We start from the raw sequence: 24,365 nt of genomic DNA on the forward strand, positions 1-24,365 counted from the left end.
TGGATCCAGGATGGTAAATCCCAGTTTGGTCTATGTTTCCATTTCTGTTGCCTTCAAGCCTGGGGCTCCCAGCACAGCCCGGAGCATCCATGCAGGCAGCAGGGATCCTGTCTGGGAGATGGGCAGGGTGAGCTCAGGCAGCCTTGGGGCAGGAGGGTCAGCCCTGGGCTGGACCCTGAGCATGGACATGAAGCCACGGTGACCTGGAGGAGAAGGAGGAAGAGGAAGAGGAGGAGGAGGGGGAGGAGAGGCTCTGTGCTGTCCCAGCACTGTGTCTGCTCCAGCCAAGACACAGTGCAGAGTCATTCCTGGGTAGTGTTTTCAGAGATGAGCAGGGAAGTGCTGCAGCTTTTTATGGCCCCTCTTCCTTGACCTCTGAGGGGGTGGTGAGCACTGGGCTCATTCCCTTTGTCCCTGCTCCAAACCAGGGGCACGGGGACAGTGCCAGAGAGGAGCTGCATCACGAGAAGGGGTGACAGGCCCCGGGGACACCAGGAATAGCACAGACACCAGCTTTGGTCCCCTCTGAGGACAGAAATTGGGGGTTTCCCCAAGCTCTGAGCAAACACAGTTGTTGGCACAACTCCTCTGAACCTCTCAGCTGGAATGTTTGCCCCTGGTTCCAGGGCCATGTTCCCAAGGGAAGCAAAGACAGAGTATCTCTGTCTTCAGCAAGGATCTGCCTGACTTTGGAATGTCTTTGCAGAGCTCAGACAGCCCTTAAAGCAGAAGGTTACCCTAATTTATAGTCCCTGGATTTATGGGAGGGATATATCAAGGCAGAGTGTAATAGCTTTCATGTGGCCCATCAGCCAAGGGGGGACCATCTTGGAGTCTCTGGGAACAGGGACAGCTGCAGGATCCTTCCCCAGTGTAGCTGCTTTAACTCCTTCCATTCAGGAGCAGGGAAGAGACAGTCCTGCCACTCCCTCACAGTGCCTTCAAGTGCTGAACCTGTGCTGGGAGGAAGCTGGAGGTGCAATCCAAAGCCCCTTGGCTTCTGGAAGTGATGGGAAATGGAAGATGTGGAGATTTCTCAAAGCTCACCCAGCACAGCATGTGGGGCCAGAGAGTCCCTGCCCGGCTGCAGGAGCTGCTGCAGGTGCCCTGTCCCCTCACACCTCACTCCACACTCCTGCCCCCACCACTGGCACCTTTGCCCTTCCTGCCCCTCCCTGCACCCCTACCCAGAGCTGGTGCTGCTGTTGCTGGGCTCTCTCTGCCCCTCAGCCCTGCCCTGGGACCTGCCCCAAGGTGTCCCTTCAGCCACTGGCATCTCTTGTTGCTCCCTCAGTGTCCCTTCTTCGTCTGACAGGCAGAAAGCTGAGAGGGCAGATTAGCTCCTGTTCCACTTCCCACACCTCATCTGACAGCCAGGGGCCCTTGGGAGGGTGGGGAGAGAGCTGTGGGGGCTGATCTCTGTCCTCCTCCCTGTCCCATGGCATCACCCCCACCCAGAGTGATGCCCCAGGTGATGCCCTGGCTGGGGAGGTGCCCCAGGCAGGACAGAGCTGAGCTGGGCTGGACTCACTGGGGCTCTGTTTGCTTTTCCCAGTGCAGCACAGGGTCCTGGGGGCAGCCAGCATGCAGAGATATGGAGAGCTGGGAGTTCCTCTGGGAGCTGGGATCCCAGCAGCTGCTCCCTGCAGCAGTAGCATCCCAGCTGGACTGGAGATGTTGATCCCAGCAGCTGTTCCCTGCAGCAGCAGCATCCCAGTGGGAGCTGCTGGGAGAGCCTGGAGCAGCACAGGGCTCGGGAAGACTTCACTGGTGTCGGTGCCTGGCAGTGCTGGTGCTGGAGAGCTGTGTGGACTGAGCTGGGCTGGATTCCCTGCAGGATAACTCCATTTCTGACTCATTCCTGAGGCTGCAGGCAGGGCCTGGTGGGTGCTGAGGCCCTGGAAGGAGCGGGGAGAAGGAAAGGGACTGGGTGGAAGCAGGTCCCAGGCACCGGGTGCTGAATCCTCCCCTACCAGCCCCATGCAGAGTAGAGAGCATGAGCCTTCCTCACACATCCAGAAAACATAAATGGCTGGAGCACCTCAGCTCCCTGAGCCTTTTCTCTCAGTGAAATCCTGAAAATCCTGAAATCAGCAGGAATCACTTGGACTTCCTGGACCCAGCAGAGCAGGCTGAGCCCTTGCCATGCAGCTGCCCCCACCAGCTGGAGCTGCACTTTTAGAGCTGCTTTGCTGGGAGTGTAGGAGGATCATGGATGCAAAACTATTCCTGGGGCCCAGGCTCTCAAGCCCTTCCTCCTCCTCCTCCTCCTCTGCAGTCCCTGTGAGGAAATGCCTGTGCCCACTCGAGAAGCTGGCATTGCTGCTTGAAGATGTTCTGCTTCTTTAGCAAAGCTTCAGCAGTTACAAAAACTCCTCTTTAAAAATTCATGCTGTTCTGTATCATGTTAAATATTTATTCTTAAGGAACAATGCGTTCCCCCCTCCCCCATTCTGCTATGATACCTATTTTGCATATGAGCTGATTAATTATTAAGCATCTACATTTTATTTTGACTAACAGAAGATGTGCTCCAGTCAGGTGGATGCCTGTTGTGTTCTGCTGAGCTGTGAATTCACCTTCCCTCTCCAAACAGAGAGATCCTCTCTGGTTGTATCTTGGAGCTCTCCCATGCTGGGAATCTGAGCTGGCCATGCCCAGTCCTGGACCCCCTTCATACCCATAGTGCTGCAGAGCCCCTGCTCACCTGGCCATGGAGGATTCCTGCTTTCCTGTACACCCAGCAAGAAATCAGGATGGACTCTTCAGCCCCACCTGGGTTTTCTCCCTGCCTGGTCACTTTGGTGTCTTCAGGTGTAGATGATGCTCTTTTTCTGGTGAAGGTGTTTCCCCAAGGCTGGGGCAGGAAAAAGATCTGGCTGGGCAACCGGGATGGCCCGGGGCAGCAGTGAGTGCCTGGGTGCCAACTTTCACCCTGGTGAAACAGGAAATGGGGGCAGAACTCTGCTGTCCTGGGCCAAAGGCAGCTGTGTCCCAGCACTGAGGGGCTCCAGGACAAACACCGGTGGTGCCACCAGCTCTCAGAGGACAGTTCCCTCCAGTGGAGCTTTGAGCTCCTCGGGGGAAACCACTTCTGAAGCTGAGACCCAAACTCTCTAAGGGTTCCCTGGGTCAGAGGGGAGACCTGTGTCCTTGAAGCAGGGACCTGGACCGGTGATACAGAGAGGGCTCTTAGTCCCTGGGCCCTGCTGGACGCTCCCTCCTTTGGAAGTGGTTGGTAGCTCCAGCTCTGTAACTGGAGCCTCTGTCCACAGGAGTTTTGTGGAAGAGGGAATCTGCAACTTAATGGGACTTAGTGGGGCCACCACAGCTTCTCTGGGCAACTTGTGCCAGGGCCTCCCCACCCTCACAGGGAAGAATTTCTTCCCAATATCCCATCTGACCCTTCCTTTGGCAGTGGGAAGCCATTCCCCCTTGTCCTGTCACTCCAGAGGGTGTCTGCAGTTTAGTGATGCTGGGCACAAAGCCACTGGACCTCAGCACACCTGTGCAGGTGTTGGGTGTGCCCTCCCAGCAGGTGTGGGCACCTTCCCTGTGCACCAGCTCAGGTGGACAAGGGATAACTGGAGAAAAGAGCTCTTGGCATCCTGGGACCCAGTCCTGCTGCAGGGACACCTCCTGGCAATGCTGCTCTGGCACTGCTGAACTCAGGAACAGGGGCTGAGGAAAGAGCTGTTCCCAGGGCAAACTCTACTCTAGGATTATCAGGAATTAATCCTGCTAAGAAAACTGGATTACTATTCAGGAGAGATGCTGAAAACCCAGCATTTGTATTCTGTGGGAAATTCCAATGTTAGTCCCTCTTCTCCCCTTCCCAGATTTCCCGAGGAAGAACAAAAATAACTCTTAAGTTTTCCCATGGAAATATAATCTCAGCTGCTTTGCAAACACAGGAGCATCTTGCCTTCCGTACTTCCCAGGCAGAGCAATAGATAGTCTCTGCAGCAATAAAATGCAGCTCCGGGATCCATTTTGGAATTGATGTTCGGGAGACAAGGAAAATGAAGCAAATTGTGTCGAGGTGTTTGGTCGGGGAGCTCTGTCAAAACAGAAGTGATCCCTCCCTCGGTGCGTCCCCTCCAGTGCTGCAGTCTCCAAATGCCCTGGGAAAAGCAGCTCTACCCTTGAGACAGGAACCACAGAACGAGTGGACTCTGCAAGGCGGAGATTTCCCAGAGGGTTCCGTGCAGACACACGAGATCTTTGTCTCCGGCCGCGTTTCACAGCCCGGTTTGGGAGCGCTGGCACAAAGCGGAGCTTGCCGGGGGCTGTGCCCGGGGCTGAGGGTGGGTGGGGGCTGCGGGGGGCGATCCCGCTCCTCCTTTCACAGCTTCATTAGCGAGCTGCAGGCAGCTCGGGCAGCCCGGCGGGGACAGGCACAGATGGTGCGAAACTGGGAGGTGTTGGAAACAACAGCGCAGCGTGTGATGGGAGCCCTGGCAGAGGCTGGGAAATCGGGCACAGTGGGATAATGCTCAGCTCTGCAGCAAACGGCCCAGGGCAAAGCTGGCCATGGAACCGGGTCCTCACTGCTGGCTGTGCTCAGGGCTTGGGGACAGCATTCACCTGCCAAGGGGGCATGGGCTGCAAAACCCTCCTGCTCTCCCCAGCCGGGCACTCTCTGGGCATCGGGGGCACTGTCTCTGCAGGATTTTTCAGCCAAATCCTGAAAACCTGTGAGCGGGGAGGGCAGCAAGTGAGAGCAGGGCCTGGGGAGAGCCACAGAACCATGGGATGGTTTGGGTTGGAAGGGACCTGAAGGATCATCCAATTCCAACCTCTGCCATGGGCAGGGACACCTTCCACTAGCCCAGGTTGCTCCAAGCCCTGTCCAACTTGGCCTTGGACACTTCCAGGGATCCAGGGGCAGCCACAGCTTCTCTGGGCAACCTGGGCCAGGGCCTCCCCACCCTCACAGGGAAAAATTTCTCCCCAGTATCCCATCTATCCCTGCCCTCTGGCAGTGGGAAGCCATTCCCCTTTTCCTGTCCCTCCAGATTAGCTGTGTGCTGTTGGCAGTGCTGGGTTTCTGCCTGTCCCTGTGTGAGCACACGTGTCATCATCTGCTTTTGGGAGCAGAAGGGACCACGAATGTTGATGTCCCACCTTGAAAGGGCCACTTTTGGTGGTGTCAGGCACTGGCTGTGATACAAACAGGGCTGTAGCATCATCTTGAGGACCCACAGCAGGGACCTCCAATGACAGATCTGCAGGTGTTGAGCACACCTTGGGCCTGCAGGACCTGGCTGCCCTGTCCCTCACCTCGGTCCCGTGGGGCTGTGTTCAAAGAGAGATGGTGCATTGGGCCAGCAGTGGAGTGACCTGAGGTGGAGTACCAGGACAAGTACCAGGACAAGGGGGAATGGCTTCCCACTGCCAGGGGGCTGGGATAGATGGGAGATTGAGAAGGAATTGTTCCCCGTGAGGGGGGTGAGGCCCTGGCACAGGTTGCCCAGAGAAGCTGTGGCTGCCCCTGGATCCCTGGGAGTGTCCAAGGCCAGGTTGGACGGGGCCTGGAGAAACCTGGGCTAATGGGAGGTGTCCCTGCCCATGGAAGGGGGTGGATGAGATGGGTTTTAAGGTCCCTTCCAACCCAAACCATCCTTTGATTCTGTGCCATGGGAGAATGGGAGGTACTTGCAAAGGCAGGTCCAGAGTCTTCCCTGCCTCTCTGTCAAGGCTGTGCATCAGCAAATGCTCTCTAAGAGGGCAAGATCTCCTGTTTCCCATTGGAAAGGCTCAGGAGCAGAGACATGGATGAGGCACTGCAGGCAGGTTCAGCTACACCTCCAGGACTGGGTGCAGGAATGCAGGTTGTATTTTGGACGAGTCTGGCTTTGAAGGCACCAGTTGCTGGAGCAGCTGCTGTTTCCCTGCACCCTTTGTGGCTGTGGTTAATCACTGTGACTCATTCTCAATTGAATTCTCTGGCTGTAACCTTAAGCTGCTGGATCTTGCTTTGCCATCCTCTGCTGGATTAAAGAGCCTTTGAGTGTCCAGGAGTTTCCTTCCTTGAAAGTGCTTAAATGCTGTTATCAGGTCACCTCTTAGCTTCTCTTTAGAGGAGAGGCAGATCATGTGTCTTCAGCCTCACTCTGTTTGTCCCGGCTGTTGACATCATTTTAGACTCTTCATTACAGCTGGTCTCACTCTTCATGCTTGTGCCTTTCTCTCGGGATAGTCTTGCACTGGAGCAATCCTATAATCCTGCCTTCCTTTTGTTGCAGGATGGGCCAATTCCCTCCTGGCCTTGCAGAAGGCCCCCATGTGTGATCACATGGATGGCTCAGGAGTGATGAATTTTGGTGCTCAGTCCCAGCACTGTGACTTGAACTATGACCCTGGCTGGAAGCTGCAGTTTTGATGGACATACCCTGTCAGACTCATGGATGTGTGGAGCAGGAAGAGTTGGAACTGGTGTGTTTGGACACAGACAATGAAGTTTTGTTTTACTTTATTCCCCTCTGTGTGAAGCTGACTGGCCTTGTGTCCTCTCCTCAGACAGCTACAGGAGATGGTTAAAACTGTCAAAACAGAGGGGAACTCTCTTTCCTCCTGCCGGCCCTTTCCTTTCCAGCTGTTGCACAGCTGCCCCAAGGCCACAGGAATGGTCAGTCTTGGCTCAAGGACATCTAATGCAGGGTGACAGTGGCTTAGGTCCCATCCCAGTTCCCTGCACCCAGGACTGACTCCCAACCCCTCTGAGACCCAAAGGCCATGAACGTGCTGTGTCTCCCACAGACAAGCTGGATCCTGGCCTGGAGGGAGCTGCATCCTGAGGCTTCCTGGGCAGAGGGAGGGAAATGCCATTTTCCTGGAGAAGTCAGAAATCCAGGCTCAGCCGGAGAGAGAAGACATTCCAGGGCCTAAGCCAACCCAAGACAGCTGGGGACCAAACCAGGAATCTACTTGGACAGTCCAAGCTGCTAGGATTGGTGACCCTCCCTGCTGGCACTGTGCATCCCTGAGGTCACAGAACCATAGAATCAACTGGGTTGGAAAAGCCTTCCGAGATCATCCAGTCCAACCCTTGACCCCACCCCGCTGTGGTTCCCAGCCCATGGCACTGATGCCACATCCAGTCTGTCCTTAAACACCTCCAGGGGTGGTGACTCCACCCCCTCCCTGGGCAGCCCATTCCAATGCCTGATTACCCTGTCTGGAAAAAATTTTTTCCTAATATCCAACCTATCCCCTAGCACAGCTTAAGGCCCTCTTGTCCTACTGCTGGTTCCTGAGAGAAGAGCCCGACCCCCCCCTGGCTCCCCCCTCCTGTCAGGGAGTTGCAGAGAGTGAGAAGGTCTCCCCTGAGCCTCCTCTTCTCCAGGCTGAGCCCCCCCAGCTCCCTCAGCCTCTCCTCACAGCACTTGTGCTCCAGTCCCTTCCCCAGCCTTGTTGCTCTTCTCTGCCCCTGCTCCAGCCCCTCCATGTCCTTCCTGAGCTGAGGGCCCAGAGCTGGACACAGCACTCCAGGGGTGGCCTCACCAGCGCTGAGTCCAGGGCAACAATCCCTTCCCTGCTTCTGCTGCCACACTGTTCCTGAGCCAGGCCAGGATCCATTGGCCCTCTTGGCCACCTGGGCACACTCTGGCTCCTGTTCAGCTCCCTGTCAATCCACACTCCCAGCTCCCTTTCTGCCAGGTCCTGCTGGGATGTGTCTGCTCCCAGGATCCCAGAATCCCAGCTCGTTTCTCCTGCTGGCAGAGTACAGATAGGCCAGGAGAGCAAGGACAGTGCACTAAAGGCAAGGGAAAGCAGCACCAAGACTTGGACCAGAGCTGAACTGGGACCTTCCTGCAGCTTGCAGGGATGAGGGCTTGCCCTGGGCACACTCAGCCACCTGCTGCTCCCTCCCAGCTGGACATCACTGCTCAGAGCTCTCAGAGCCCTTTGCTCTGCCACGGGGATTTCAGCCAGGCTTGGATCAGTGTGGTATCAGGTCCCCTTGTTTTGTTCCAGTGGTAGATCCATGAGAAATTCCCAGGAACCTGCTGGACGTGGTTGTCCTGGGACGTGGAGCTAAAACCATCAGAGTCCTTCAGCAGACCTGCCCTGAGGGCAGTGACAGTTTTCATTGCCAGTTTGAAATTCGAGGGAAAAACAGATGGTGCCTGGATTGCAGGGGTGCAGGAGGAGCTGCTGGAGTGTGTGTGCACAGCAGGAACACGGGAGGGGGAACGAAGCTGGGGGTAAACAGGCCCAGAGTTGCTCCTGGTTCTTTCCCTGCCTTGCAGATCTCTCTAGTGAAAATCCCTCTGGTTCTTGAGCTCCCTGAGTTTTGTAGAAATACTCCCTTTCCCTGAAAATACACACTTCCTATTCCTGGAAGTGTCCAAGGCCAGGTTGGACGGGACTTGGAGCAACCTGGGCTAGTGGAAGGTGTCCCTGCCCATGGCAAGGGGTGGAATGAGATGGGGTTTGATGTCCCTTCCAACCTTCCATCCTGTGATTCTATGATTCTGTGAGAGTGAAAAAACAGTATTTTCACATCACTTGGAGCAGGGGGTGAATGTTTCAGAAGGGCTGGGAATGAACCAGGAGCCTTGTTAATAGAGGTCAGCCCCTCTTCTTTGGCCCAGGACCCTTTCCTGAGGTTGCAGCAAGCACTGCCCAGGGCAGACTTCAGACATTGGAGGGCTTTCCTTTGGGATTCCAGGACAGCCAGGACCCTTGTGAACCCTGGATGCCAGGATCCCTGACCTGCCTCTTCCTCTGCTGCCACCATCCTGGCTGGCCCCTCTCCAGGCTGGGCTGGGGTTCCCTTTCTGCAGAGCTCCAGCAGAGGCAGGAAGGCACAGAGGTGATGGCTTTGCAGGTGTCTGAATGGAGACAACCCCCTGGTACTTGGGCAGAATAATTTAAATCCCACAAAACCTCCATCCCAGGAGGGACATTACCCACTGACCCATGGCCCACTCACAGGAGCCTGGTTCTGCTGTCCTCCTGTGCCATGTCTGTCTCCTTCTGAAGGGATATGGTGACTCTGAGCTTCACTTACCCTGGTGTTTCTTTCCCTACATGGATGACCTCTCCCCATCAGCAAGGAGAACTCCCCTCAGCTGGAGGGGACTCAGATCCATATCTCCCCCTTAACCAGGGGCTTGTTCCTCTTCAGCTGACAGACAGGGAATTACACTTGGGTCTGCACAAACCTCCAAGCAGGCACTGCTTGTTCTCCTTTTCCACGCTTGGCCGTGTTTTCTGCAGGAATCCCCTCCTCCACACGTTCTGCAATACCCATTTCAGGTATTTCCCTGGTTTCAGGTATTTCCCTGGGTTTCAGGGGAAGCCAGGCCAGCAAAGCTCTCCTGGACAATGTGTAGGAGGGCTGATAACTCATTCCTCCCCTATTCTCTGCTTGTCTCCTGGGAAAGCCCCCTCTTTAAATAACAGGCTGAGTGTTTTTAGGTTCCAGAGTGGTTTTGCAAAGAATTGCATCAAGGACTCTTAATGCTCAACCTTTCCCATCTCCCTGCAATTCTGGAGTGTGAGGCTCAGGCTGGGAAGTGCCTGGAAACACTCCTGACCCCACACAGCCTGTTCTTGGCAGAGCCCAGAGCTGCAGCTGGATCTTGAGGGACCCTCCCTGGCCTCCCCCACTGCTGCTTGGGGTGGCATTCAGGGAGGCCTGGGCCCCCCTTTGCATGGGTGGTGTTGGTGAAAAGTGCTGTCAGACCTCGACAGGCAGTTCTGCCATGTGAGCTGGGCTGGGGCTGCTCCCACTCGGGAGGGCACTGGGTGGGCTGTGCTGCTGCTTTGGGTCTCTGAGTTCCCCTGGCTGAAAGTCAGGTGAGCCCAGAAATGTGGGCAGTGTGAGCTGGAGGTACCCTGGGTCTGTGCAAGAGCAGCCCTGAGGAACTCTACAGCTCCCTGACAAGAGGTTGCAGCAAGGTGGGGGTCGGGCTCTGCTCCCAGGGAACAAGGGACAGGAGGAGAGGGAACGGCCTCAGGCTGTGCCAGGGGAGGGTCAGGTTGGATACTGGGGAAATTCCTTCATGGGAGGGGTTGGTTAATATTGGAACTGCCCAGGGAGGTTTGGAGTGCCCAGCCCTGGAGGTGTCCCAGGAAGGCCTGGCCGTGGCACTCAGTGCTCTGGGCTGGGGGACAGGGTGGGCATCGGGCACAGGGGGGATTCCATAGGCTGGGAGGGCTTTCCCAACCCAAATGATTCCATGATTCTGTGATTCTGTGACATCAAACTGCAGGAGCAGGTCCCACCAGCCCCGGGCAGGAGGTGGGGTCTCTGTGGGGCAGGATTTCTTCCCAGGAGGTGAGAGGGGTCCCCTGCCTGCAGAAGGGCTTGCACAGAGCTGTGGGTCCCGGGCCCAGCACGGCCACACCAGCTCAGATCCCATCTGTGACCCTTGGAGTGGGTCACAGCACTGACCCCTGAGTGGAAAGAGCCCTTCAGATGGGTGGGACAGGCTGGGGCTCAGGTCTGTGTTGTTTGAGGCACAGGAACTGGCTGCTGTGCCCGGGGGTGGCAGCTCTGGTGTCACCAGCAGGTTCAGCCACCAGATTTTGCATTTCCCTGCTGACCAGCTGTGAGCTTGAGACAGAACTGAATCCAGGTGGCCTTGTGTCTGTGTTTCAGGAGTCAGAGGACAGGGTTGTGTCCTAGGGCTGTCCAGCCCATGGCTGTGGCCCAGCAGGGATGATCCCTGAGGTACAGGCTTGTTGTCTCCTGCAGGACCAGCCCCCCCTCCTTGCCCATGGCCCACACTGGGGGGTCAGGGACGTCTCTGGGGTCCCTCCCCTGCCCTGCAGGAGGGCTCTGGGGACATGGGTTAGTGCAGTGCTGGGGGATGGTTGGACTCCACGGTCTTAGAGGGCTTTTCCAACTTGAATGATTCCCTGGTTCCGTGATTTCATGCTCAGAGGAGGAAGATCCTCCATGAAGGCACATACATTACCTTGGACACTGCTCCTGACCCTGCTGGAGGATCTGGTGGTTCAAACAACCACAGACCTGCTTCAAATCCATCTTTGCAGAGAACTGCCCATGTGTGAGAGGGGCAGTGGCTGAGCTGTGGCCCGGGGCTGAGATGTGCAGAGAAACCAGGGTAAGCACAAAGCAAGTGGGGAAAAAAATAAATAAAAAATAATTAAAAAAAAAGTTTAAAAAATTTAAATTAGTTTTATTTCTTTTCATGTTGCGGGTCTGCATTTTCTTCTCCTCATTTTCCGTTCCTCTTTGAGCTTGTACTGCTGAAGTGGTTATTTTGTGCTTGTTTCTTTAATTAGTTTCTTAGCAGTTTCCCAGCTTTCCTATAGAGATTTGTTCTTCTTCTGAAGTTTATTTTGTAAGGTTAGGACTGAAATGTTCACCCAACTGAAAAGTAGTGCTGAAGTGAAAGGAAAAGCCTTGCTGTAGGAATGATGCAGAGACATTTGCTGAGCCACAAAGTCCACCTGCTGATCCCCTGGGTCTCCCACAGGCACCCAAGGCAAGGGGCTTTGATTGGACCTTGTAGGACACAGGGCCACGGAGATGCTCCAAGGGCTGGAACACTTCTCCTATGGAGAAAGGCTGAGAGACTTGGGATTGTTCACCTGGAGAAGAGAAGGCTCCAGGGAGAGCTGAGAGCCCCTTCCAGGGCCTAAAGGGATAGATGGGAGATTGGGAAGGAATTCTTGGCTGTGAGGTGATGAGGCCCTGGCACAGGTTGCCCAGAGAAGCTGTGGCTGCCCCTGGATCCCTGGAAGTGTCCAAGGCCAGGTTGGACGGGGCTTGGAGCAACCTGGGCTAGTGGAAGGTGTCTCTGCCCATGGCAGGGGGTGGAACAAGATGAGCTTTAAGGTCCCTCCCAAACCAAACCATTCCATGATTCTGTGGTTCTATATCCCATCATCAGAGTTTGCAGTCTGAATTTATTGGGACTTTGGCTCCTCAAGCAGTTAAATGCTTCAGCAAACCTTCCCTGTTCCCTCTGGCTGGAGCACGAGGCTAATTTTATCCTGCTTCCTCTGGAAATGTCAGCTTGTGTGTACCAGAATTTTACAGCAACTTTGTGCCTTGAAAACTGAAATCACTTTTTAATGCTAACAAGGAATCAATTTGTTTTGAATGTGCAAAGATTTTATGCCACCGAGAGAGAAGGTTTTTTAATATGGATATAATAAGCCTCTGGTATGTCCATGTTTAGAATAATCCATGGATTTCTTATTGCCCTGCCTCAGAAAAGATGCTGGAGTAAAGGAAAAGCTTGTGAGAAGGGCAGCCAGGGTGATCAGAGGTACACAAGAGGTCTTGGATGGGGAAGGACCCGTGGAGAGGTTTTACACTGCTGGAGACCTTTGTGCAGGGGGTGTCAGAGCAGAGCCTGGGGCAGGGCAGGGCAGCACAGGGAGTCACTGTTTTTGACCCTGGTGGCACTCAGTGAAATGCTGAGGCTGGAGCCTCACTGCACGTCCATCACTTCTGGAGAGCTTTGCCCCAGGATGCTCTGGGAGACAAAGGACAGTGTGAGTTTAAAGAGAGGAAAGGAGAAATGGCTTTCTGGGATCCATTGTGGCCATGAAGCAGGTGGTTCACGTGCAATCCCCATTTTGGAAGTCTCCAAACTGCTGCCTGTTCCTGTGTCAGTGCCAGGGGCTCTCACACTCCTGCCCTGTGTCACCTGCTCACACCTCTGTGGGGGCTGCTGCTCTGTCAGGGATGGGATGAAAGCCCCCATGGTCTTTGTGCTGGTTCAACATGCCAGGTATTTGTATAAAAAAAGGATTTTAGAAAGGGTTCACAGGAGCCACTAAGACCCAGATTTAGAGCTGCTTAGGTGTTGCAGAAACAGGGATTTAACTTTTAGAAGCTTAAGATTTCTTTCTATCTCTCATCTGTCTTTTTTGCAGTAATGGTTTGTAAAATTACAGTAAAGAATCCCACAGATGGCATTTTTCTGATTGGTTTATTGTCTGTGTGTGTGTGAAAATCCACAGTACATTGGTGTCACTGCTTGGGCTCCAAAGACAGACCGACCATGCAGCTGTGTGGTAGAATCAAGGAGTGGTTTGGTTGGAAAGGACCTTAAAGATCATCCAGTGCCACCCACTGCCCTGGCAGGGACACCTTCCACCAGCCCAGGTTGCTCCAGGCCCCATCCAACCTGGCCTTGGACACTTCCAGGGATGGGGCAGCCACAGCTTCTCTGGGCAACCTGTGCCAGTCATATAAATCACATGACAAACATCAGAGTCATAAATCCTTGCAGATGTTCTCAAACAGTGGGAATCATTTTGAAATGAAAGCTCCCAAATAATGCTCATATTCCTTTTCCTACTTCCCTGTGCTCTGGTCTGTCTGATGGAAGCTTTGCTGGGAGTGGGATGAGAACAGTAACTCCCCTTCCCCAGCACCCTCTGAGCCAGGGCCTGGTGTCATCTCCCAGGGATGTTTCTCTGTGTTCAGGACATCTGATGTTCCCAGTGCACAAATGCAGGATGGTGCCAGGTGTCTGTCCCTGCTCCATCCCCTCGCTGTGTGCCGGGATTGGGGTCGCTCTGGCTGGACCACCTGGCACCTTTACCAGGATGCTGTCCTGGTTTTGGCTGGGATAGAGTTAATTCTTTCTAGGAGCTGCTCCAGGGCTGTGGTTGGGGTTTAGTGTGAGGATAATGTTGATAACACACTGATGGCTTGGTTGGGGCCAAGCTGTGCTTCCTCTAAATCCAGGACTTCTCAGTGTCCCAGGCTCTGCCAGTGAGGAGCTGCACAAGGAGCTGGGAGGAACCATGTCCTTAACTGGGCAGAGGATGTTCCACACCAGAGAATGTCCTGTTGAGTGTATAAACTGGGGGGAGTGTTGACATCATCATCCCTGCATGTGTTCAGTGTGTAGATGTGGTGTTTACTAGTGGCCTTGGCAATTTTAGGTTAATTAGGTTAATAGTTGGACTCAATGATCTTGGAGGTCTTTTTCAACCTTAATGATTCTGTGATTCTATGGATTGTGCATCACTTGTTTTTCTTGGTTTGGGTTTTTTGGGATTTGATTTTATTTTTTTCTTTCCTGATTCTCTTTCCCATCCCTGGTGGGTCAGGGAGGTGCTTAGTTGCTGCTTGGGGTTAAACCACGACATCTGTGTGGACACCTTGGCCTGGAGATCACACCAACCTCTGGATGTGGTTAAAGGGATAAAAGTAAGTTTAACTGATTTCACCAAAGTCAGAGAGATCCTCCTCCTGACAACCTTTATACCCCTGCTGCCAGAGGGGGACAGACTGTAACATGCTGGAAAAGCCAACCAGCCCAGTCCCACCCCCAACAATGTCTGGATGACTCCCCTTGGCCTCTGCTCCACCATCACCACCCCTCCCACTCCATCCTCCTCAACAAAACGAGTGTGGAGGCACTGGGTGCCTGTTTGCTCTGGTGGACCCTTCTCTGGAGCCAGGCTGGGAGAGCTGGGGGGGTTCACCTGGAGAAGGGAAGGATCCAGGGAGACCTGAAAGCCCCTTCCAGGGCCTAAAGGGGCTCCAGGAGAGCTGGAGAGGGACTGGGGACAAGGGATGGAGGGACAGGACAAGGGGGAATGGCTTCCCACTGCCGGAGGACAGGGTTAGATGGGATAGTGGGAAGGAATTCCTGGCTGTGAGGGTGGGGAGGCCCTGGCACAGGTTGCCCAGAGAAGCTGTGGCTGCCCCTGGATCCCTGGAAGTGTCCAAGGCCAGGTTGGGTGGGGCTTGGAGCAACCTGGGCTGGTAGGAGGTGTCCCTGCCCATGGCAGGGGGTGGGACTGGATGGTTTTTAAGGTCCCTTCCAACCCAAACCATTCCATGGTTCTATGGTTCTATGTCATCTCTTACATGTCCTTGGCAGGGAGCTCATGTGCAGGATCCAGTGATGTCCTGGGCACTCTGGAGTCAGATCCATCCACCTCACAGGCACCATCTCAAGGATCTTTTTATCCTCCTGCTGTTGGCCCTTCCTTGCACTGGTGTGTTGCTGCCTTTGAGCATCTGGAGGCTTGTGAACAAAATGCTCTTTTGTGGATTTGAGAGAAAATATCTTTGATAAAAAAATGGGACCCTCAAATGCTGATTTTCTGCCTGTTTACCCTTTCTTCGAAGAGGCAGTGGAACTGCAGTTGTGAGAACGTTGTTGCAGTTTGCAGATCACACACTATAGGAGGTCCTTGGTCCCTGCACCATTTGAGCTCAGTTTTTCTTCTCATTGCCTTCCTTGCAACAGGAACATTTTCAGTCCTTCATAAAGAACTTGTAATAAGAGCATTTCAGAAATCATTGTTTATTCAATATTTATGAGAACCTTGGAATGCAAATCAGGTTGCAACAATCTAGCACACAGGTGGTTACTTTGTTATTACACAATTTCTAAATTACCTTCCTGGAACTCTTTTCACGGTTTCCTTGCAAAGCTCTGATGTTGCCTAAGAGCTCTGTGCTTCACCACTCTCTGTGAATTTACTTCCATCCCTTTCCTTAGTCCCTCCAGCAGGAATGGCAGTTATCCCCCTGACCTTGATTTGCCACAGTTTGAGCAGGAGCTCATGGAATGGTTTGGGTTGGAAGAGACCTTAAGTATCACCCAATTCCAACCCCCTGCCATGGGCAGGGACACCTTCCACCAGCCCAGGTTGCTCCAAGCCCCGTCCAGCTTGACCTTGGACACTTCCAGGGATCCAGGGGCAGGCACAGCTTCTCTGGGCAACCTGTGCCAGGGCCTCCCCACCCTCACAGGGCACAATTCCTTCCCAATATCCCATCTAAGCACATTTGGCCCACAGGTGGACAATGTTGTTATGGGATGCATGAGCAGTTGGCTCACGGGTCAGACACAGAGGGTCACAGTGACTTGGGGTGACATCAGACTGTGACCTGTCACTGCTGGGGTTCCACAGGGATCCATTTTGGGCCCTGTGCTCTCCAACATCTCCAGCAATGACTTGGACACAGCACCGGAAGGGACACTGAGCAGGTTTGCAGATGACCCAAAAATGGGAGGAGCTGCTGAGCCCCTGGAAGGCAGGGAGGGGCTGCAGAGAGACCTGGACAGGTCCGAGGGCTGGGAATCACCAACCATGGGAAGTTCAATAAGGGGAAGGGCCGGATTCTGCCCCTGGGATGGGGCAACCCCGGATGGATGGACAGAGTGGGAATGAGAGGCTGGAAAGCAGAGCTGGGAAAGGGCCCTGGGGGTGCTGGTGGTGCCAGTTGTCCCTGAGTCAGCAGTGCCCTGGCAGCCAGGAGGGACATCCCTGTCCTGGGGCATCAGGGAGGGGATTGTCCCGCTCTGCTCTGCCCTGGGGCGGCCTCACCTCAACATTGGGGCAGTTTGGGGGGACACAATGGAAGGAAGGGATTGAGCCATTGGAGAGTGTCCAAAGGAGGGACACAGAGATGGGGAAGGGCCTTGATTTGAAGGCGTGTGAGGACACTGAGGGCACTTGGTGTGTTGAGCTGGAGCAGAGGAGACTGAGGGGAGACCTCCCTGCAGTTCCAAGTGCCTGGGCAGGGGCAGAGGAGGGGCAGGGACTGAGCTCTGCTCTGGGGGGACCAGGGACAGCAGCCAGGGAATGGCTGGAGCTGTGTCAGGGCAGGCTCAGGTTGGATCTCAGGCCAAGGTTCTTCCCCCAGAGGCTGGTTGGGCACTGCCCAGGCTCCCCAGGGCAGTGGGCACAGCCCCAAGGCTGCCAGAGCTGCAGGAGGGTTTGGATGATGCTCTGGGGCCCAGGGGGTGACTCTTGGGGCTGGGCCTGTGCAGGGCCAGGGGTTGGACTGGGTGATCCTGATAGGTTCCTTCCAACTCAGGAGATTCTATGATTCTATTCTATGATTCTAACTCTGCCCTCTGGCAGTGGGAAGCCATTCCCCCTTGTCCTGTCCCTCCATCCCTTGTCCCAGGTCCCTCTCCAGCTCTCCTGGAGCCCCTTTAGGCACAGGAAGGGGCTCTCAGGTGTCTCCAAAGCCTTCTCCTCTCCAGGTGAACACCCCCAGCTCTCCAAGCCTGGCTCCAGAGCAGAGGGGCTCCAGCCCTCAGACCATCAAGATATCCTGCTGATCTCTCTGGGGTTTCTGACTTAACATCTCCAACATCTTGGAGTGCCCCTGGATGAGGTAACTCATCTGCCACAGCCAGTGAAATCTGTTCTTTGGATCCAAAGTGTCATGGGCTTTAGTAGATCTGTGCAAGTAATCTCAGTGAGTTCTTAGTCCAGATATTGCCTCCTTAACCGCAAGCCCAGCACAGCCTGGTGTGTGCACTGTGCATTCCTTTCACCTCCCTAGTGTCAGCACAAACGCTTCCTTCAGGGCTTCCCAAGGGATCCCTTACCAGTGGAGATGACATCCTCTGGTGCCAGTGCTTGCATTCCCCAAAGCAGCTCTTCCATCCCTGTGCTCATGACTCACCCTGGGCTGACAGGCGTGTTAAGAGCTGCTCTGCTGCTCTGCCCCTGCAGAGACCTGCATGTGCCAGTGCTTGCAGAGGTCCAGCCTGTCATTCTCCACAGCAAAGAGTAAAACAGCAGCTGCTGTGTTTAGCATAAAAATAAAGCAAGAAAAAACTGTGTTTGTAGCACCAAAACTTTGCTGCCTTCTGGTTTTCTCTTCTCTGGCAGCTGGAGCAGAAACCAGATCATCAAGATTTAATTCAGCCTGTGGCTTGAGCATCATCTTTGTAGCCCTTTCCCTTCTCCACAAGCCACCTACCACCCCTGTATGCATCTCAGCATGGATCCCCTTCCAGCTAGCTGGATGTGATGTAGTTCTTGGCCAGGCAGGAACCACATCTTGCTGTCTTTTATTGCTTCAACATGTATTTGTTGCATCAGGTGTTGTGGAGAAGGAGCAGATGCGATGGCCCCTGTTGTGCCCTGCCATCTCTGGGCAGAGCCAGCTCTTCTGTGGGTGGTGGGTGCACATCTCCTGGGTTTGCAGTGGAGGTGGTGTCCTGAACAGGAGCTCTGAACACCTCCCTGTGCCCTTGCCCAAGCTGGGATAACATTTTTTCACTCCCCCGTGCTTGCACTGAACTCATTTCCAGTTGGTTCCTGACACACTGGGACGTGCTGAGCCACCTCCCAAGCACCCCGTGTTTCCTGCAGCACAGGAGCCTCACAGAGCACCCTGGGCTGCTCTGGGGACTCTGTGGTGTAGAGGTTTATGCCTTCCCCTTCCCCTTGAGCAAAACCCTTTCAGGGTGCCTGAAGCCTCACCTGCCAAGTAGAATCATAATATAATGGAATATCCCGAGTTGGGAGTGACGCACGAGCAGCACTGGGTCCAACTCCTGGCCCTGCACAGGACAGCCCAACAATCCCACCACATCATTTCATATCACACCCTGGAGTACCTCCCTTGCAGTCTTAGCACTGGGTGTGCAAGGAAGTGGCCCCTTCCAGTGCCAGAAGGGGCTCCAGGAGAGCTGGAGAGGGACTTTGGACAAGGGCCTGGAGGGACAGGACAAGGGGGAATGGCTTCCCAGTGCCAGAGGGCAGGGTTAGATGGGATACTGGGAAGGAATTGTTGGCTGTGAGGGTGGTGAGGCCCTGGCACAGGTTGCCCAGAGAAACTGTGGCTGCCCCTGGATCCCTGGAAGTGTCCAAGGCCAGGTTGGACGGGGCTTGGAGCAACCTGGGCTAGTGGGAGGTGTCCCTGCCCATGGCAGGGGGTGGCACTGGATGACCTTTAAAGTCCCTTCCAACCCAAACCAGTCTGTGACTCTGTGATGATTCCATGTGTGGACCTCGTGGATGGTGGGGCAGCCCTGGCAGCAGGAAAAGAGCTTCCTGGAAAAATGCAGAAACCAAGGGGAAACATTCCCCTCTCTGCTGGTGGATCTCAGTGGAGAAGGCCCTGTCCCTGTGCTCACACCGCAAAATCCATCCCGCTGGCACTGACCCGTGTCCTTGGACACGATGGCCCAGCACCCAGAGGGCTGAGCTGGCACAGGCTCCTGGGAGAGCAGCATCAATACCAGGCGAATATTAATCCTAACAGGGGGAGGCAGAACCATTGTTTACCCTGCTTTTGTTAATCAGTTTATTTCCCTTCGTGATCCCAAAATGGAATTAAAAGGCTCTGTTTACATTGCTGAATTATCATCTGCTCCAGCAGGTAAAGCACTTTGGCAGAGAATTAATGGAGCTGCAGACAGATTTGTGTCAAAAATATGTGCATATTTTCCCACCGAAGGATTTGTTTGAACTGAGCTGGAATCTCATGCCTTTGTGTTTAAATAAAACATCATCCACCAACCACCCACACAAGCTGTGGGGATGCTGTGGCCCTGAAACAAGTTCACCTTTAAAACAGCTGAGCTGAAGGCTTTTCCCTCGCTCGATTCAAAGGTGATTCTCCAAGACCAAAGGTACCCTCGGAGCGTAGCTCAGGGATTCCAAATCTTCTTGAAGGAAACATCCAATCCTGATGCCAGAGAAAGACATGAGGGTGTGCACAGGGTTTGGGTTTGTCCTCAGGATCTTGTGCTAAATTGTGCTGGGGGGAGGGTGGGTATTTCTGTCACAACAGCAAGAGCCAAATTATCTTCTCTGGTGCCGCAACCCAGCACAGAATGGGGCCCTTGCACCTGCCTCAGAGGGCTGAAAAAAATCCAATTCTGATCATTTTTGCTCCAGCAGCACTAAATTTATAACCCAGCACAAGGAAGACAAGATCTAAAAACCAATTTAGCAAAAAATAGCCTTTGCAACTAAAAATTAATGCTTCGAAAGGCCTAAATGAAGCTTGAAAATAGGTTTTTTTCTTCTCCAGCCGATGATTCACGTGCCTATTTGCAAACAATTCAAATGCAGTAAATTGAGAGGAAATATAAATCAGGTTCCTAAGTGAAGCTGCATAAATCCAATAAATGATTGATGAGAGAATCCTGTTTTAAGACGCTGTTGTCTGTCTCCTGTGCTGAGGCAGAAAATAATGGGCCCTTCGCCTCTGGGCTGTGGAGAACAGAGCAAGTTGCACCGACTTCTGATCCCCACTCAAGGTCAGATGCAGCTTTCTCTCTCCACCTGGCCCAGCTGCCCAAGAGAGCACTGAACTGCACAATAAAGCTGCCTCACCCAGGGACCTGGCACAGCTCCTCATGGTCTCTCCTGGGGAGGAGGAGGAGGGAACACACTCACCAGCTGTGCTGCACAAGAGCTTCCAGGGCAGCCCTGCAAAGGGCTCAGTGCTCCCCAAGAAACATGGACACTGACTTTGGACAAGGGTATGGAGTGACAGGACAAGGGGGAATGGCTTCAAACTGGGAGAGAGTAGGTTTGGATTAGATGTTAGAAATCCTTCCCTGTGGGGGTGGGGAGGCCCTGGCACAGGTTGCCCAGAGAAGCTGTGGCTGTCCATGGATCTCTGGAAGGGTCCAAGGCCAGGTTGGACGGGGCTTGGAGCAACCTGGGCTAGTGGAAGGTGTCCCTGCCCATGGCAGGGGGTGGCACTGGATGGGCTTTGAGGTCCCTTCCAACCCAAACCATTCCGTGATTCCGTGGTTCTACGATCTCAATGCTGCAGTGAGTCAGGAGCCTCTATCTGGTTCCAGGGCAAAGGAGCAGATCTGTTTGCAAATGCTGGCTCTGCAGTAGGACCATGGTATGTTCCTCCACTCTTGTAGCAGTTCTGGGGCTGGCCAAGCCCTGAGGAGAAGCTTGTGGCCCCTTTGTGCTCTCTCTGTACACAGGGGTGTGTGTCCTGCTGGCACAGGGAGCTTCAAGCCCTCCTCTCAGACCCCAAGGGCAGGGGCAGCTGGAAGGGTGGCTGCAGCTGATGTATTCCCAGCCCTGATGACTGTGGCACATGAAGGGCAGTGCAGGGACCTGTATCCAAACCCTTGCTTGGAGGTGCAGTATATAACCAATGTATGGTTCTCATGGTACAGATGGGGGTGCAGTGGGGAAGCAGTTCGTGGGAGCTGATCACCAGGAAGGTTGTAGAGAGTGAGAAGGTCCCCCCTGAGCCTCCTTTGCTCCAGGCTGAGCCCTCCCAGCTCCCTCAGCTGCTCCTGCTGCTCCAGCCCCTTCCCAGCTCCGTTCCCTTCCCTGCACACGCTCCAGCCCCTCCATGTCCTTGTTGTTGTGAGGGGCCCAGAACTGGACACAGGACTTGAAATGCCTCAGCAATGCCTGAAGGTCTTCATTCCTTGTTCTCCATATGACCAGCAGCTCCAGTGACCATGCTTGGAGTGCTGGGAGCTGTGTGCTCTTCCCTGGCTCTGTCCCTGCCATGGAGGCTCCTGTGCAAGGTGCAGGGCAGACCCTGCACCTCCAAAGCACTGTCCTTGCTGTGGTGGTGGCTGTGAGCACCTGCCTGCAGTGAGGGATGAGCCTGTAACACACCAGCAGCTGTTGGCAAACCCCTGAGGGAAGAGTGTCTGAGCAATGGAAATCTGGGTGCCCTGTCCAGCATTGCCCTGCCTCCAGCACAGAGCTGGTGCCAGAATATCCCCCGTGCCCTGAAGGGCTGGTTGCTTGTCCTGCTTCGATTGAACATCTCTGCAGGCACTGGCAGGGTGAGCTGTGTCACATGCTGCTGCTGCTGCTGCTGCCCTGGGGCCCTGGGCTTTTTCCATCCACAGACTGATGGGTACATTGGGAAAAGGACAAACCAGAGATGAGTTGCTGTGCACTGTGTGGAGCTCAGTAATTTTGGGGGTGCCACATTTCCCATCCCTCCTGGAGCCCTTTGGAGAACAGTGGGGAAGTCCTGGACCATGTGGTGCAGGGCTGTGCCCCACTAGTCCTGCTGTGAGCTGTGTCAGCCGGGGTTGGAGCAGAGCAGATCAGCCCTGAACAGACCTTGCACTTCATTGCCTTCATCCTGCCCCACCATCAGGCTCCCAGGAATGTGAGGGGAGAGGATGGTTTGCTTAGGGAGGCATCAGTGTGGCCAGAATGTGATGCCAAGGGGTGGGAAGAACCTGAGCAAAATCCAGACTTTAGTTGTTCCCTGCTTTGCTTGGGACTGGGAGCTTCAACCACTTTTTCTGCACCTGACAGGTCAAGGCAGCTGCCACCAGCTCCTGCTTCCAGGCAGCTTGGCATAAATCAGCATCAGAGCAACCAGGTGACTTGTCTCCACTCCAGGTTGTCCCCTGTTTGAATTTGGCTCTGACACAGTTTTCATGAAAAATTTATTTTGTGAGAAAATGGATTTTCAATCAAACCAGGCATTTCTACATGAAATATTGTTTGCATTGACATTTTCCCATTTTTTTTCAATGATACAGTTCCCTTCCTTCCTTCTCCCACCTTCTTCCAAAGAGACAAGCACAAAAATAATTCAGAAGTAGTGTTAATTTTTCAGTGAAACTGTCTGGCTTTGGGTAACACAGGACTGCATATTTTTAGAGAAAACCAAATATTTTTCCTCAAAACTGTGGAAAAGTCAGTTTTCAGAAATGAAACCATCACCTATTAATGGAGTGGGGGTATTAGAACCATCTGGTGAAGAGTTTGCAGAGAGACATTGGGGTCTGTAAGCAGCCAGCCCAGGAGGGGGATGCTGTGTCCCCTTGGCCCCACAGCCCTGCCCCTGCAGAGCCACAGGGAGCAGGGACAGCAGGGGCAGTGCCCTGGGGTGGCTCCTCCTCCTCATGACCCAAAGCCCAAAGTGTCCTGCTCCTGACGGGGATCCCTGTGCCTGTCCTCCTGCTCTCAGCCAGCTCTGCCCAGCCCTTGGTTCCATCCTAATGAGGCTGGAGCAGACACCCAATTAATCTGCTCTGGTGACAAACGGCGTGTTGGGCAGAGGGAGGAGGAGGCAGCTCTGGGCTCTCAGAGGACTCCTGCTCTGTCATGGAGCTGATTCCCACGTGCCCCACGAGGGTGCTGTGCTGGGGACACTGCCAGGCCCTGTGCCCTGATTCCTCTTCCTTCTGCCCTATTTCTGCCTGGCCCATTGACAGGCCAAGGGAGGCTCAGCTTTCCAAAAGCTCCATGTGACAAAGGTCTCTTCCACAGGCAAAGGCTTTGGGGAATTGACCCTGGATCTGCCCAGGCACAAGTGAGCATCCAGCTGCAGGTCCTCCCTCCTTTGGGTGTTTGGCTCTGCTCATACAGGACCAGCGTGGGGAGCCCAAGGTCACCTGGTTTATTCATCTGGAGGAGACTGGGGTCAGAGCTCACCAGGGGCTGCAGCTCCTCCCAAGGGGCAGCTCCGATCCCTGCTCTGTGTGACCAGGGACAGCAGCCAGGGAATGGCTGGAGCTGTGTCAGGGCAGGCTCAGGTTGGATCTCAGGCAAAGGTTCTTTCCCCAGAGGCTGGTTGGGCACTGCCCAGGCTCCCCAGGGCAGTGGGCACAGCCCCAAGGCTGCCAGAGCTCCAGGAGGGTTTGGACAACACTCTGAGGGACAGGGTGGGATTGTTGGGGTGTCTGTGCAGGGCCAGGAGTTGGAGTTGATGATTCTGTGGGTCACTTCCAAGTCAGGAGATTCTATGATCTCATAACCTATGATCCCACAACAGCCCTGAGCTGGATATTCTCCCCCACTCCCTGAGCTGTCTGGGAGCAAAGGGTGCTGGTGTGAGAGAGGGGCTGAGCCATGGCTGTGCAGAGCAGGTGAAGCTGTCAAGGCACTGCAGCTGCCTCCAGCACGGGGATTCTGCTGATTGTCCTTCCAAGGAGCAGAGGTAGTTCCAGAGGGGCCTGGGTGAGGTTCACCCTGGCAGCTGTGGCTGGCAGCTGGCTGGGCACACGGCCTTGGGAAATTCTTACTGTTTTCCAGCTCTTGCTCTTTTGCAGGACTAGCAGAATTTCTCAGTGTAGAGACATTTGTCAATTTGCATAATTAAAGCACTGCAAACTCATCCAGATTCACAGATCCCTGCGCTGGCTCCCTGGAGACTCACCACTTCTCTCCCATGAATTATTTATTGGCAGTGCTGTTTCTAACAGGCCCCTTTGTCTGCAGCGTTTGCTCCAGATTTCAGCTCTCTGAGGTGGAGATGATGCTGGTCCTCTGAGGCAGAGCTGGGGAGAGGAACAGCTCCATTTCCCACAGCCCTTCCTGTTTCCCTCACCCCAGCAGGGGAGAACAAGGGAAATTCCCTGGAACTGTGGGGCTGCTGCAGAGGGAGCTGAAGATGTTCAGCCCAAGGTTGGACTCGATGGTTTTGGAGGTCTTTTCCAATCTTAACAGTTCTGTGATTCTCTAGATTCTGTGTCAGCAGCAGAGGTTCCTGTGGAGGTGTCTGTAGCAGGGCAGCCCCAGGGCTGTGGTCCCCACTCTGCTTCATGCCCTGGGTGCTCAGGGGGCCTGGCACCTCTGCCCTGGGTGCTGCACAACATAGACCTGCATGGCACCTGAGGGCTGTGCCTGGGACAAGTGGGAATGTCTCTCCATCCCTGTGTGCTGTGAACATCCCCCCTTTGATG

General features: G+C 54.3%; 1 protein-coding gene across 1 annotated transcript in view; it reads left to right on the forward strand.

Annotated features, from left to right (window-relative positions):
- The window catches only part of RTN4R (reticulon 4 receptor), an 87,318-nt gene that overhangs the window by 29,923 nt on the left and 33,030 nt on the right, over nucleotides 1–24,365 (forward strand). The gene's annotated exons all lie outside the window — the stretch shown is intronic.

This window comes from Neopelma chrysocephalum, unplaced genomic scaffold (assembly GCF_003984885.1).
Source record: "Neopelma chrysocephalum unplaced genomic scaffold, ASM398488v2 Primary Assembly neopelma1_96873, whole genome shotgun sequence".
Lineage (NCBI taxonomy): Eukaryota > Metazoa > Chordata > Aves > Passeriformes > Pipridae > Neopelma > Neopelma chrysocephalum.